Genomic DNA, 13,821 nt, shown 5'->3' on the forward strand with positions numbered 1-13,821 from the left:
TCCTTATCGCCCGCCGTAGTTCCAAGCCAGTCAACGACCAAATGTTCGTCCTGCCGTGACTTATCCAAACTCACAACAGTCAAATGTTCTGGGTGTTCATGCTCCAACACCCCAAGGCCACAATTACCCATGTTTCAATTGTGGGAGGTCGGGTCATTTCTCGAGGGAATGTCCGTATCCTAAGCAGTATAATCCAAATGTCTAGAAGGCTCCTAGGAAATCAACAACAGGGTCAAGCTCAGGACAAGAACAGCAACCAAAGTGCTCAGAGGGGCAAAAATGAAAAGAAGACGGGGCAGATTTTCTATATTCAAGTTGGGAAGATTCCAGAAGGGGAACTCATGGTGCTGGGTATGTTTCCTGTTGCCGATCATCCTGCAGTTATGCTTTTTGATTCTGGTGCATCTCATACATTCATAAATAGAACCTTTGTCATAAAGCATGAAATTCCAATTGGGAAAACAAAGGAAAGTTTCTATATACAGTCACCCAGGGGACGTCTGTGTACTAAGGAAATGGTATACCAGGTACCCTATAAACCTGGGTGGGCACATTTTTCCCACCACCATGATTATTCTAAAAGATCATGATATAGATGTGATCTTGAGAATGAATTGGATGTATCAACATAAGGCTATTATAGATGCTTTAAATAGGACAATAAGGTTGAGTTTGCCAGATAGTAATTCTCAGCTTCTTATCCAACTTCCAATCTTAAAGAGATCAGTGGAAAACATTTGTGCAACTTCCATCAAAGAGATTAGAGATATCCCTGTAGTCTATGAATTTCTAGATGTTTTTCCTAAAGATTTACCCGGTCTACCACCTGATAGAGATGTTTAGTTTAACATAGATCTAAAACCTGGAACAACTCTGATCTCTAGGAGAGCTTATAGGATGTCTCCCAAGGAATTAGCTGAGTTGAAGACTCAATTGCAAGAGTTGATTGATAAAGGTTTTATCCAATCTAGTTCACCACCTTGGGGATGTCCTGCAATTTTTGTGAAAAAGAAAGATGAGACCCTGAGATTGTGTGTTGACTATCGACCATTGAATGAAGTGATAATTAAAAATAAATATCCCTTACCTCAGATAGATTTACTTTTTGATCAACTGGCTAGAGCCAAGGTTTTCTCCAAGATTGATTTGAGGTCAGGATATCATCAAATCAAAAATTAAGCCTGAAGATATTCCCAAAATGGCATTTACCACCAGATATGGATTATATGAGTACCTGGTAATGTCTTTTGGTTTGACGAATGCCCTAGCTCACTTCATGTATCTGATGAATTCAGTATTCATGCCTGAGCTAGACAAGTTTGTAGTGGTGTTTATTGATGACATCTTAGTATATTCCAATAACAAGAAAGAACATGTGGAACATCTCAGAATTGTTCTGACCCACCTAAGAGAACATCAGTTATATGCCAAGTTCAGTAAGTGTGACTTTTGGTTAAAGGAAGTATAGTTCTTAGGGTATGTCTTATCCGCTGAAGGAGTTGTAGTAGATCCAAGCAAAGTTAAGGATATACTAGATTGGAAACCACCAACCACTGTTCATCAGGTTCAGAGTTTTCTGAGAATGACGGGTTATTACCGTCGTTTTATTCTAGATTTCTCTAGAATATCCAAGTCCATTATGGGATTGTTGAAGAACCAAGTCAAGTTTGTCTGGTCACCTGAATGTGAAGAAGCTTTTCAAATTTTGAAGAGATTATTAACCACTACACCAGTGTTAGCACAGCCAGATATCGAGAAGTCGTTTGACGTTTATTGTGATGCTTTGGGTATTGGTATTAGGATGTGTATTGAAGCAAGAAGGCGGAGTCATTGCCTATGCTTCCAAACAACTTAAGCAACATGAAGAACATTATCCAACTCATGATCTGGAGTTAGCAACAGTTGTCCATGCTTTGAAGATTTGGCGGCATTACCTACTTGGTAATACTTGCCATATTTATACAGATCACAAGAGTTTAAAGTATATCTTTACTCAATTAGAATTGAATATGTGGCAAAGAAGATGGTTAGAATTGATTAAAGATTATGACTTGGAGGTGCATTACCATCCGGGTAAGGCAAATGTGGTTGCAGATGCACTCAGTCAGTAAGAGTCATTGCAATTGCCTGACAGTAAAAACAATGGATCTGACTTTATGTCAAGAGATGGAGAAGTTGAAAATAGAGATAATTCAACAAGGTAGTTTGACCAATATAATTGTTGAATCAACTATTCGAGATCAAATTATTGCTGCTCAGAAAGAAAACAAGGGTATAGCCCATATCAAAGAAAGAGTTTGGAAGGGAAAAGCAGCATGCTTCAGAATAGATGATGTAGGTGTGCTATGGTTTAAGAATCGCCTAGTGGTACCAAAGGTTCCTGAGTTACGACAGTCAATTCTTGAAGAGGCACATACAACCAGGTTATCTATTCATCCAAGAAGTAATAAAATGTACCATGACTTGAAATAGAGATTTTGGTGGACCAAAATGAAGATAGAGATTGCTCGATATATAGCCAAGTGTGATACTTGTCAAAAAGTAAAAGCTATACATTTGAAAGTCCGTCTGGAGAGTTATAGCCATTGCCTATTCTAGCTTGGAAGTGGGAGGATATAGGTATGGACTTTATCGTCGGTCTACCCAAGACATCAAAAAGGTTTTGACTCAATATGGGCTATTGTAGATTGACTAACTAAGTCAGCACATTTTCTTCCAGTCAAGAGTATATATCCCACTATCCAATATGCCAAGATGTATTTAGCAAGAATCGTGAGCTTACACGGTATACCAAAGACCATTGTGTTGGACAGAGGTACATAGTTTTTCTCCAACTTTTGGAAACAATTGCATGCTTCATTGGGTATCAAACTTCTATATAGTACAGCTTATCATCCATAGACTAATGGTCAGACTGAAAGAGTAAATCAAGTACTTGAAGATTTGTTAAGGTGTTGTGTCCTTAAATATTCCAATAAGTGGGATGAATGTTTGCCTTTGACTGAGTTCTCATACAACAATAGTTATCAAGAGAGCATTAAGATGGCCCCGTTTGAAGCGCTCTATGGTCGTAGATGTAGAATATCACTAAATTGGTCTGAACCCAGGGAAAGATGGTTCTTTGGAGTTGACCTTGTGAAAGAAACAGAAGAGAAGGTTAGGCAGATACAAAGTACTTTGAAGATAGCTCAGTCTCGACAAAAGAGTTATGCGGATAAACGACGTAGACCATTGGTGTTTAACAAGGAAGATTTTGTATATATGAAGGTATCACTAATGAAGGGAGTTACCCGTTTTGGTGTTAAAGGCAAGTTGGCACCTTGTTATATTGGACCATTTCAAATTTTGGAGAGGTATGGAAAGGTGGCATATCGCTTAAAGTTACTAGAACATCTCTCAGCTGTGCATGATGTGTTCCATGTTTCGCAATTAAAGAAGTGTCTTCGAGTGCCTGAGCAGAATGTTGAGGTTGAAGGAGTTGAACTTGAACCTGATTTGACCTATTTCGAATATCCTATCCGAGTTCTAGATCAGAAAGACTGTGTCACACTGAAGGAGAACAATCAAATTCTATAAGATACAATAGGAATCAACATTCCGAAGAAGAAGCTACTTGGGAATCTGAAGATTACTTGCTAGAAAAGTTTCTGGAGTTTCTTGCGTCAATATAGAATAATGTTAGTGGTGCTCTATTGTTACAAATCATGTTTTGTAAGAGACCTTAGCTATTTTATGGACATGTTTTGAATGTGTTCGCTCGACACATTTCCTTTTCCATTACTTACCCTCGGACTTTAAATCTCAGGATGAGATTTCTTTTAGGGGGAAAGATTGTAACACCTCTGGTGTTTAAACCCTAAAACATGCCATGTCATCATATGCATTGCACATCATTCATGTGTCAATGAAAAACTTTGATATGCATCCACTAAAACAAGTTTGTTTTTATGATAATATGTGTTGACTTGTATGGTTTGAATCAAGTTCAAAATCTTTGTACTGAATTGGAATTTTCGAAAACCCTAATTTTCTATATTTAAATTCTACCCTAAAAACCTAATTCAAAAATCTAAGCACATTTTGGGGTTAAGCCTAAAAGCAAAAGTGTAGAGCTTGTCAAGTTGTACAAAGTTTGTTTTTGGAGTTTTCAAAGTTGTTATATAAATTTTGAAGTAATTTGAAAAGGCGATATGTTCTAAAAGTGACCCTTTTGATTTTAAACTTGCATTTCAAAATTTAGACAAAATTTAAGTATGGTTATTAAAGCAAAGTTGTAGAACTTTGAATTTGAAACAACTTTTATTTCTGGAGATTTTTGATTTACCATACAAATTTGGGAGTAATTTGTGATTTAAATCAAGTGGCAATTCGGTAATTACCTGGAACAGTAACCGCGGACGACACCTCACAGTCGGTGACCTTCTGACGGCTTCCAGTCATGCCCGTGGCCATCTTCGGTGTCGCACTGGCATGAGAAGGCTATTGCATGGCTTCTCCTTGCTTCCTGGCCGCTCTATAAAGCTCGCGCCGTCGCCGTTCTTCTCTTTTCTTCTCCCCTGTTTTTCTCGACGTCGCCGCCGTTGCTTCGTCGAGCTTGCGCTGTCGCCGTAGCGCCAACCAATCGTAGCAAAGCCCATCATAGCGGTACTTGCTCCTTGCACACCCAGCCGACCAGCTCTTGAAGCTTGACTCCACCGGGAAACTGCAGTGCGCGCCTTTCTTCCTCGCGGCCGGCAGCACCACCGTCGTGTGCGCGTCGCCGTGGCTAGCAATCCACGGTGCGTCTTGGCTCTTGCTCAGCGTAGTTCCTTCTTTGCCATGTTGCCATGGTGCTTTGTGCCCTGTTGATTGAGCCTTTTGTCCACCGTAGCCACCGAAACACCACCGCCGACGAAGCCTGCGTCGCCGTGGCTGCTGTGACCGTCGACCCGCTTCACCGCTGCTCCTCCAGTCCTGATTTCTACTCGAGCGTGTTTGGGGTGAGCTCCTGATTCTTCCCAAGCGCTTTGTTTAACTACTACCAGCCTTGTTTCACTGGTGTAGCGTAGCCGTGCTATCGTGGCCGCCATGGCCAGCGTCGACCTCAAACCCCGCTGCAATTGATCTAGCTAGTACCTTCAATCGATGCGTTGTGATGTGGGTAGTGTGTTGGTACCTTCGCCGTGGCCGGAGACCTCACCGGCGGCGAGTTACCAATGGTCAAACGCACGATCATCGCTGCTGTGGTGGCAGGACGATGCTGGCAGGTGGGATCCCGCTGTCGGTGTCGGTTTGATTTGAAAATGGATTTTCTATTTTGCAGAAATAGATGAATAGTGTAAGTTTTTGTTATTTTTGTGTAGAATTAAATATAGCTCCAAAAATTATGAAAATTTTTGTGTGACCTCTCTAAGATGTAAACTATTTAGGAAAAATATTAAATGTTGATTTTCAGTACATTTTGAATGTACTAAAAATTGCTCTAATTAATTAATAAATGGGTTTCCATGATTTTTTGAGGCTTTATTATTTATCCAAAAGTTATGAAAATTGTTTTACCACTTAGTTATCATATGACGAGTCTTCAATAAAATTTTGAGCTCATTTGGAAGAAGTTGATTTATTTCATAATTTAGAATTAAATAATTAATTCATAAGAGCAAATAGTAAACCTTAATGACTTAGGTTTTGTTTGAATTTTGAATTGAGTGATGACCTTGGGTCATTAGTATAAAATAATTCTTGATACTTAAAGTAATTGTTTGAATTTATGAAAATATTTAGTTAGTTGTTGGTTTGCAACTGTACCGCGAAGGAAAATTGTATTCCAATTATTAATTTTTGCATCCATCGTCAAGCATCATGTTTTATATCTCACATCATATTAAACATGGCATCGTTACTACGTGTAGTAAACGAAAGCGAGAATGTGGTAGTCAATCAAGTTGTTGAGGAAGTTAATCCATCTGTTGAGGTCGAATTTGATACATGTGGAATGGCTACGGAACCTGATTATTCCGACAACCAAGGCAAGCCCCGGATACATTTAAACCTACCTTGTGTTTTACAAACTTATATCGCTTTTGCTTTTCAATACTGCATTAAGTGATTAGGAGTTGAGTGGAAACCTAATTGGTGCATTACCAACCTTGTTTTTCAATATCAACCTTGTTACCTGTTTTAATTTAAGAATGCTTATTTATGCTTAGCCATGCTTAGAACGGTACGAGTCGGGTGATCATCGGTCACCTATGAGATATAAATGGTTTTTTGGATACGACTAGTTATTTATGTGATCATGAGATATGAGCATGTGGAGTAATAAATCTAGACCGAGCAGACTCAGTGTATGGAGACTCAACTCACTGTTCATCATCGTAGTTAATAAATGAAACATGAGGAAGTTTTGAGAAAGAGTTTGATATGAAGTTCATGATCTCATTACGGATCATGGCAGATTCATATATGGTCTTTATGAAGAATTAAATGTTGAAAGAAATAATCTTTTTAAAGAGCCTTTACATAAAAGAACCTTGTTTATTGCTAAAGCCATACCTTGAATCCCTGAGCCTGTATTCCTTAGTCTTATTAGTTTTTATTTTGGTTAAGTCTTGTTGAGTACTTTTGTACTCAGGGTTCCTTAACCCTTGTTGCAGGCGAGCCTCATGAGCAGGTCTGTCTTGGGCCATGCTGCATGACTGTTGTTCAAGTCAATGATGATAAGTAAATGTGTGACCCTCGGGCAGGGTATTTCCTTTGTGTGTTATATTTTATGTTACTTATGCCACTCCACTACTATGGTTTGTAATAATCATCGTACTTAGTTTATAAGGTTTGAAACAACTATTTTGTAAATTAAGTTATTGTAAGACTTCCGCTATTTTACTCTGATGTATATTAATGAATAAACTGCTATAATACTACAATGACTCTATAATGGGATCCTGCTCGGAAAATCGTGGATGATTCGGGGTTCCCTGGGGACACCCGACAGTCTTCTTAAGTTACCGAGAACATATGCATAGTCGTCAGAGGTCATTGGACAGTGACAGGTGCATGTGGGCCCTATAATTTAGGAGGTTCTACCATAGATGGAGGGCTCATCTCTGGCCATGGCCGAGACACCCTTCTATTTATAGCCCCACGGGATAAACTAGCTGTTACCCCTTCTCTGGGCAAATTTCGGGACGACCGGACACGCAGGTCGTTTGCACCGGATGCATCCGATGGTGACCAAATGTGTGTGGTCACCTGTGTCTAGTCGCTGCTGACCAGCCATGTGTCCCATTCAAAATAGCCATTGCCACCAATGGCTCTCTCTAACATGTCGCATCGGACACGCTGTTCAAAACGACCGAACGCTGAGCCGCAGCATCCGGTCGAGTCCAGTAAGCTCCTAGGGCTGACCGAACGTGTCATTAGAAAATGATCAGACGCTGAGCCTCAGCATCCGGTGGAGTCCAGTAAGCACCCAGGCCCGACCGGACATGTCCGGTCACTCCAGACCGGACGCTCCTAACATTTGATCAACTGTTTCATTGAACATTGACTTCGCTGATTCACACCAGAGGTAATCAGACGCGTCCGATCGCTAACACTTAGTCACTCACCTCAAGTCCAAACATCAGACACGTCCGGTCACCATACCGGACGTGTTCGGTCACTCCTGTCAGACTACCCGAAGTCTTGATATCATACTGGACACATCGGGTAGCCACACCGGACATGTCCGGTCACTCTGTCACCAGCATGACTAACTCCTTTTCTTCACCAACTTCTTCTTCTTTGCAAATGTGCCAACACCACCAAGTGTACACCACCATTTGTATGTGTTAGCTTTTCACACACATTTCCTAAAGGATTAGCCACTCAACTTGCCACGTCACTCAATCCTAGCGACGATGCAAAGTTAGATCACTCGAGTGGCACTAGATGACTGATATACAAACAAGTTTGCCCCTCTTGATAGTATGGCCATCTATCCTAAACCCGGTCATCAACTTCTCTACACACCTATGACCGGTGAAATGAAATGCCCTAGGTTATACCTTTGCCTTGCGCATTCCATTCCATCTCCTCTAATGTCGATGCAACACATGCACCAACACGATCAATAATGATATGATCCACTTTATATCATCACGAGATCATATTGGTTCATCGATCTTGACTTCACTTGCTTTTCACCATTGCCTTTGTCCATCGGCGCCAAGTCTTGCTCAAGCTTCACCGCCACGTGGCCCATCGCTCCAAAGCCTTTGACTTGCCCTTCGTGCTTACAACCAATCCATCAAGCCAAGTCTTGTCTTGATCTTCTCCACCTTGATCACATGACTCAATGTCATGTCTCATGTGCAATGAGCTCCTTTATCATCACATGTGTGAGCTTTGCAACATCTCCAAGCCATTTTCACCTTCATGGTATATGTTGCTCACACACATGTATCTATGAACTAATCACCTATGTATCTCACATAAACACAATTAGTCCACCTAGGTTGTCACTCAATTACTAAAACCACACAAGGACCTTTCAACCGACAAGATAGAGGCCCGATGGCTCATGCGTTGCGCCAAGTCCTTCGTCGTCATCGAATAGGAGCTCTACAAGCATAGCCTCACCAGGATCCTACAGCGCTGCATCCCCACCAAGCAGGGGAAGGACCTGTTGGAAGACATCCATGGAGGGGTCTGCGAACATCACGCCGCACCTAGAACCTTGGTCGAAAATGCATTTCGGCAAGGTTTCTACTAGCCGACCACGGTGGCCAATGCCGAGCAGGTCGTACGCACCTACAAAGGATGCCAATACTATGCTTGGCAAACTCACCTGCTGGCTTAAGCGCTCTAGATGATTCCCATCATGTGGCCATTCGTGGTCTGGGGGCTCGACTTGGTAGGGCCCCTCAAGAGGGCGCCTGGGGGCTTAGCGCACTTGTCGTCGTGGACAAGTTCATGAAGTGGATAGAGGCTTGGCCGATCACCATGATCAAATTTGAGTAGGCCATGTTGTTCTTCACAGACATCATCCATCGATTCGGAGTCTCGAACTGCATCTTAACCGACAATGGCACACAGTTCATGAGGAAAAATTCCTTCGGTTCTACGATGACCATCACATCCATGTTGATTGGGCTACCATGGCGCACCCCTGCATGAACGGGCAGGTCGAGCTCGAAATGGCGTGGTCCTACAAGGCCTCAAGCCTAGGATCTTCAACTGTTTGAACAAGTTTGGTGGACGGTGGGTCATCGAGCTTCCCATGGTACTCTGGAGCCTAAGGACGTCCAGCAGTCAGGCAACCGGTTACACGCCATTTTTCATGGTCTACGGCTCCGAAGCCATCCTCCCAACCGACCTCAACTACAAAGCGCCGAGGGTCAAGGCCTACAACGAGCAGGGAAACGAAGCATCTTTGGAAGACGCCATGGACCTGCTTGACGAAGCGCGCAACATCGCCCTGCTTCATTCGACTAAATACCAGCAGGCGCTGCGATGGTACCATAGCCAACACATGTGGGGTCGTGCCTTCGGCGTAGACGATTTAGGCCTTCATCGCATCTAGAACAACAAAAATTGCCACAAGCTTTTAGTGCCATGGGAAGGACCGTACATCATCGCAGAAGTACTCTGACTCAGCACCTACAAACTCAAGACTGAGGACGGCAATGACATCACCAACGCCTAGAACATTGAATACCTACGTTGCTTTTACCCTTAGTCTTCTAGTTCCAAAGCTTTCAATATGCTTATCAAACTAAGTGATGTTTCTGCATAAACCAAAAAAATGTTACCTCCTATTGGGTTCGCTTCCGATCTAATCGAATTGCAGTTATACCCAACCCCGGCAACTACCTGGGGTCAGGTTTTACTCGAGGGGCTGATAGGAGTACATATACTCAGAAACATTTTCTCATCCGACCCTCCTTTTTTTATGATGAGACCTAGAAATAAGACTTGCCAAAAACTAACGATGAGTAAAACTGGTCGGAGTACAAAAAGCCTACGCCCCGACGGCTACGGCATCACTTGCTCACCAGCATGATCATAACTTAGTCACTCGCAACCTAAGTTTCTATTGCCTTAACATAAAACAAGGGTCAGATCGCAACGAACTTTATATATATAGAGAGAGAGGGGCCAAACAAAGTTTCCAGCCATAATAAAAGTCTTTACAGAAAGACCGATGCCAGACTCGGCTATCTAATTAAACATTCTTGGGCAGGATTTCCTCTTTGAACTTCTCTGCCAGGTCCCGCACCGGGGGCTCCACTTCCTTCTCAATTTCGCCCAGCTCGGCATTAGTGTAGCCAAGCGCGAAGCCCTCACTAATCACCGACAAGTCGATGTCGATGTAGTGGGAGCGGGCGACGGCAAACATGCGATGGACGCCGGTGTGTAGGGCCTCCCTTGCGAGAGCATGTGCCTGATCTAGGATCTGGGTAACCCGCACTACAAGCGAGCTCATCTCCATGGCCAGGGCAGCCCTAAGGTCATCGAAGACCAACCCGATGGCAGCACGCAAGGCATCATGGTCATCGCTCTCCGACTAGAGTTGACCCCGCACCTCGGAGAGTTGCCTCTGAAGGGCTGCCCAAGCAAAACACCAAAGAGTGTCAGAAAATCAACTTTGAACAACAACCAAAAAGGTAACCAGAGCATCACCATTCACTTGCTCCTCGAGGACCGTCTTCTCCCTCTGGAGCGTGCCAACATCCCCAGCCAAGGCGATGGCCAGGCCCTCGGCTTCTTCCTTCAACTTCCACTCATTTTTGAGCACGCACCGAGCAAGGTCGAGGGCCAGGCGGAGTCTTCCAAGCTCCGTGGCATCTTCCCCGACCTTAGCGACCGCAGCCTTGAGCTTGTCCTCGGCCTCATTGGCGTGTTGGTCTAGAGGCTCGCCACTTCCCCCTATAGCCATGGCACTTCGGTAGCAAGCCCCCAGACCTCCCTCTTGCGACAGAGGAATAGGGACTTCTCCTAGCTGCGCATCGCAAGGGACTGCAAAAAAGTTAGGTTAGAATCATATAAACAAGGCTCAAAAGTAGAAAACGCGAAGACACGACAAACCTGGCTGGCCGAGGCGATGTCATCCTTCAACACCCCCAACGCGTCGGTCAAGGAGCGGACTACGGACTCAAGTCCTGAGCGCACACTCATCTAGTCCTTCTCCTTCGCTGGGTCATCGAGGGTGAACACCGAGTCGCTTGGGTCCAACCGCCTGGCCAATCGGAGCCAGCCTCCTCCCACATGAGCGGATCATCGCCCAACCGAACAAGGGACTAGGAGGACCCAGCCCCAACCAAGGGGCCGACTGCGGCAACCATCAGTGTCGGCCCGATGGGGACCAACGGCACCCCCTCCGTCACCGGCGCTCCCTCGGGAGTGGACCCTCTGATGACTGAGGAGGCTGGTAGCTTGGGCTCCGAAGTCTGAGTTGTCGCTGCTTCCGTAGGGGACGCCTCGGTCATGCCTCCTCCTATCTGCCCCACCTCGGGCGCATTGATTGGTGCGGGCGCCGATTCCACGAGCGCCTTCCCCGGCACAATCGGCGCCTCCGCCTCCCCCGCTTCCTCAGGTCACACCGTGTCTGCCTCGGTGCCATCATGGCATGCCCCTGACACCACGCCAGCTGTCTCCCGAGGGGTTGGCCGACGCGCCAAGATCTTTTGTGGTGCCAATGTCAGGGGTTTGTAGAGGCCGGTCCTGCGAAAAGCACCGTCACACAATGAAATCCGAGAACACAATGAAAGGATGAAGAAATCATTAACTCGCCTCGACGCCATTACCCGAGGTCGTTTTGGGAGCTGGCCGCTCGACTTCGACTTTGCCACATCGACGATTGGCCGCTTCGATCCCCCAGTAGGGCCAGTCAGAGAAGGGCGGACTTGCTCCGACAACCTCAGGGGCGTGTCCTCCCTCGCCGATCCTTCTTTGCCTTTGCCGCCTCAACTGCGGCGTGGTCCGCCACCCTCTGTGCCACATCCTTTGGCAGCAGCGGGTTAGAATCATGGGCAATGAGGCCGGGCTACAAATCTTGGTGGTTAGAATTTGAGAACTGAGGAGGGTCAGTCAGGAAAAGAAACTCGAAGAAGGCTTACCAGTTCGATGAAACCCGTGTCCGACCGCATCACGGGATGCCCTCAGACCTGGTACACCTGGGCAAGATCCACTGACGGATCCATCAAGAACTCCATCGTCTCCTTGAGGCGCTGTGCCATTTCACCGACGCTAAGAGCCTCGTCGGCAACCATCACCGTCCCTTCAAGCGTGGAATCCGGCGTCATCTTATACATCGAAAGGGCACACGCCATCAGCGGCGCTAGCCTCCTAACGTGGTATGCTCTGATGATGCCAGTCCTACAAAGGCCGAGGCACTTTAGAGTCGTGATGACCTTGAGCAGGTCACCGAGCCTCTTCTGCTCCTTCTTGATAGGCCCGTATCTCCATGCCCCTAGCACCTCCTCGATCAGGCGACCGATGAAGATTGGTAGGGGGGCGACGGTGTCGTTCTTTAGGTAGAACCAGAGCTTATGCCACCCCTTGTTGGACTTTGACAAGGGGATGGACATATACTCCGACGCTTGGCTACCCCACAGACGGATGCTCGTGCACCCCATCGGCACCGCTAGGTCTGGCTTCTTCTTCTCCTTCTCCTTCTGCAGCTCGATGGCAAAGAAGTACTTCCATAGCTCGAAGTGGGGCTCGATCCCCAGATACCCCTTGCACAGCGCGATGAAGGCCGAGATGTGTTGAATCATGTTGGGATTTAGATGCTGCAGCTCCAGCCCATAGTAGTGCAGCAGCCCTCGGAGGAATCGGTGGGGAGGAGTCGTGAACCCTCGCTTGTGTAAGGGGATGAAGGAGATGACGTAGCCGTCGAGCGGCAATGGCACATCCTCACCACCAGGTATGATCCACTCATTCATCGTGGTCCTTGTGCAAAGAAGGCCCTTCTTGACTAGACCCTCCATGTGCACGTGGAGAACGTCGGAGCGAGGCCATGGCTCCATCGAGGAACGAGAATGGCAATGTAGAAGATCCAACGGTGGCGTAAGGCTAGAGAGCGAGAACTTCACCGATGGTGGAGTGGAAACAGGGAAACAAAGGCTAGGACTCAGGAATGAAAGGCAGAAAGATTGGAAGGGCAAAGGATGCGGCTGCGCGTATGGAGACTGGGGAGAAACTGCTTTGTTTATAAGGTAAGGGCGGAACGAGCAAGGGGCGAACTGTCCGCCTAAATTAATGCACCACACACCCCACCAGATCTATTTCCTTTGGGGCTCGAGCCCTCATTATTTCTCACAGCATCAGTCGCCTCACCGCCTCATGAGACGAGCGCATGCCTACCCCAATCTTCCTCGTGAAGGATCCACTGAGCGACGGTTTGACTTCAAAGGCCATGGGTCGACGCAGGTAAGAGGGATACGGAGCTAAAAATGCTCCTATGGCCCATTAACGCCTAGGAGTTCAAAGGCTGGCCCACTAGTGGGTTCACGGCCGCTCTAGGGCACCTTAGAGTGAGGAGAGGCTAAGGACGGGCCCGCTAGCTGCCAGTACCCAAAGCGCGCGAAGCGCCATGGGCGTCCCAACCCTCGCTTTGAGTCTTGGATGATGCATGGTCCATGGTTTTTCCCTGAAGAAAGACATCGAGCCCTCGGACCAGTCGAACGGATCTAGAAACTATATGGACCGGCCACCAAGAATTTGAAGTCAGTCACCAGCTTACCTCGAACTAGGCCCCCACAAAGGGGATGTCGGGGCTCCACTCGAACAATCCTGTTAACAACTTATCGAGCACCGTGCTCCGTCCAGTGAGGAAAGCATGGCCCGGCTCAGCCC

The sequence above is a fragment of the Miscanthus floridulus genome, chromosome 11 (assembly GCF_019320115.1).
Source record: "Miscanthus floridulus cultivar M001 chromosome 11, ASM1932011v1, whole genome shotgun sequence".
NCBI classification, from domain to species: Eukaryota; Viridiplantae; Streptophyta; class Magnoliopsida; order Poales; family Poaceae; genus Miscanthus; species Miscanthus floridulus.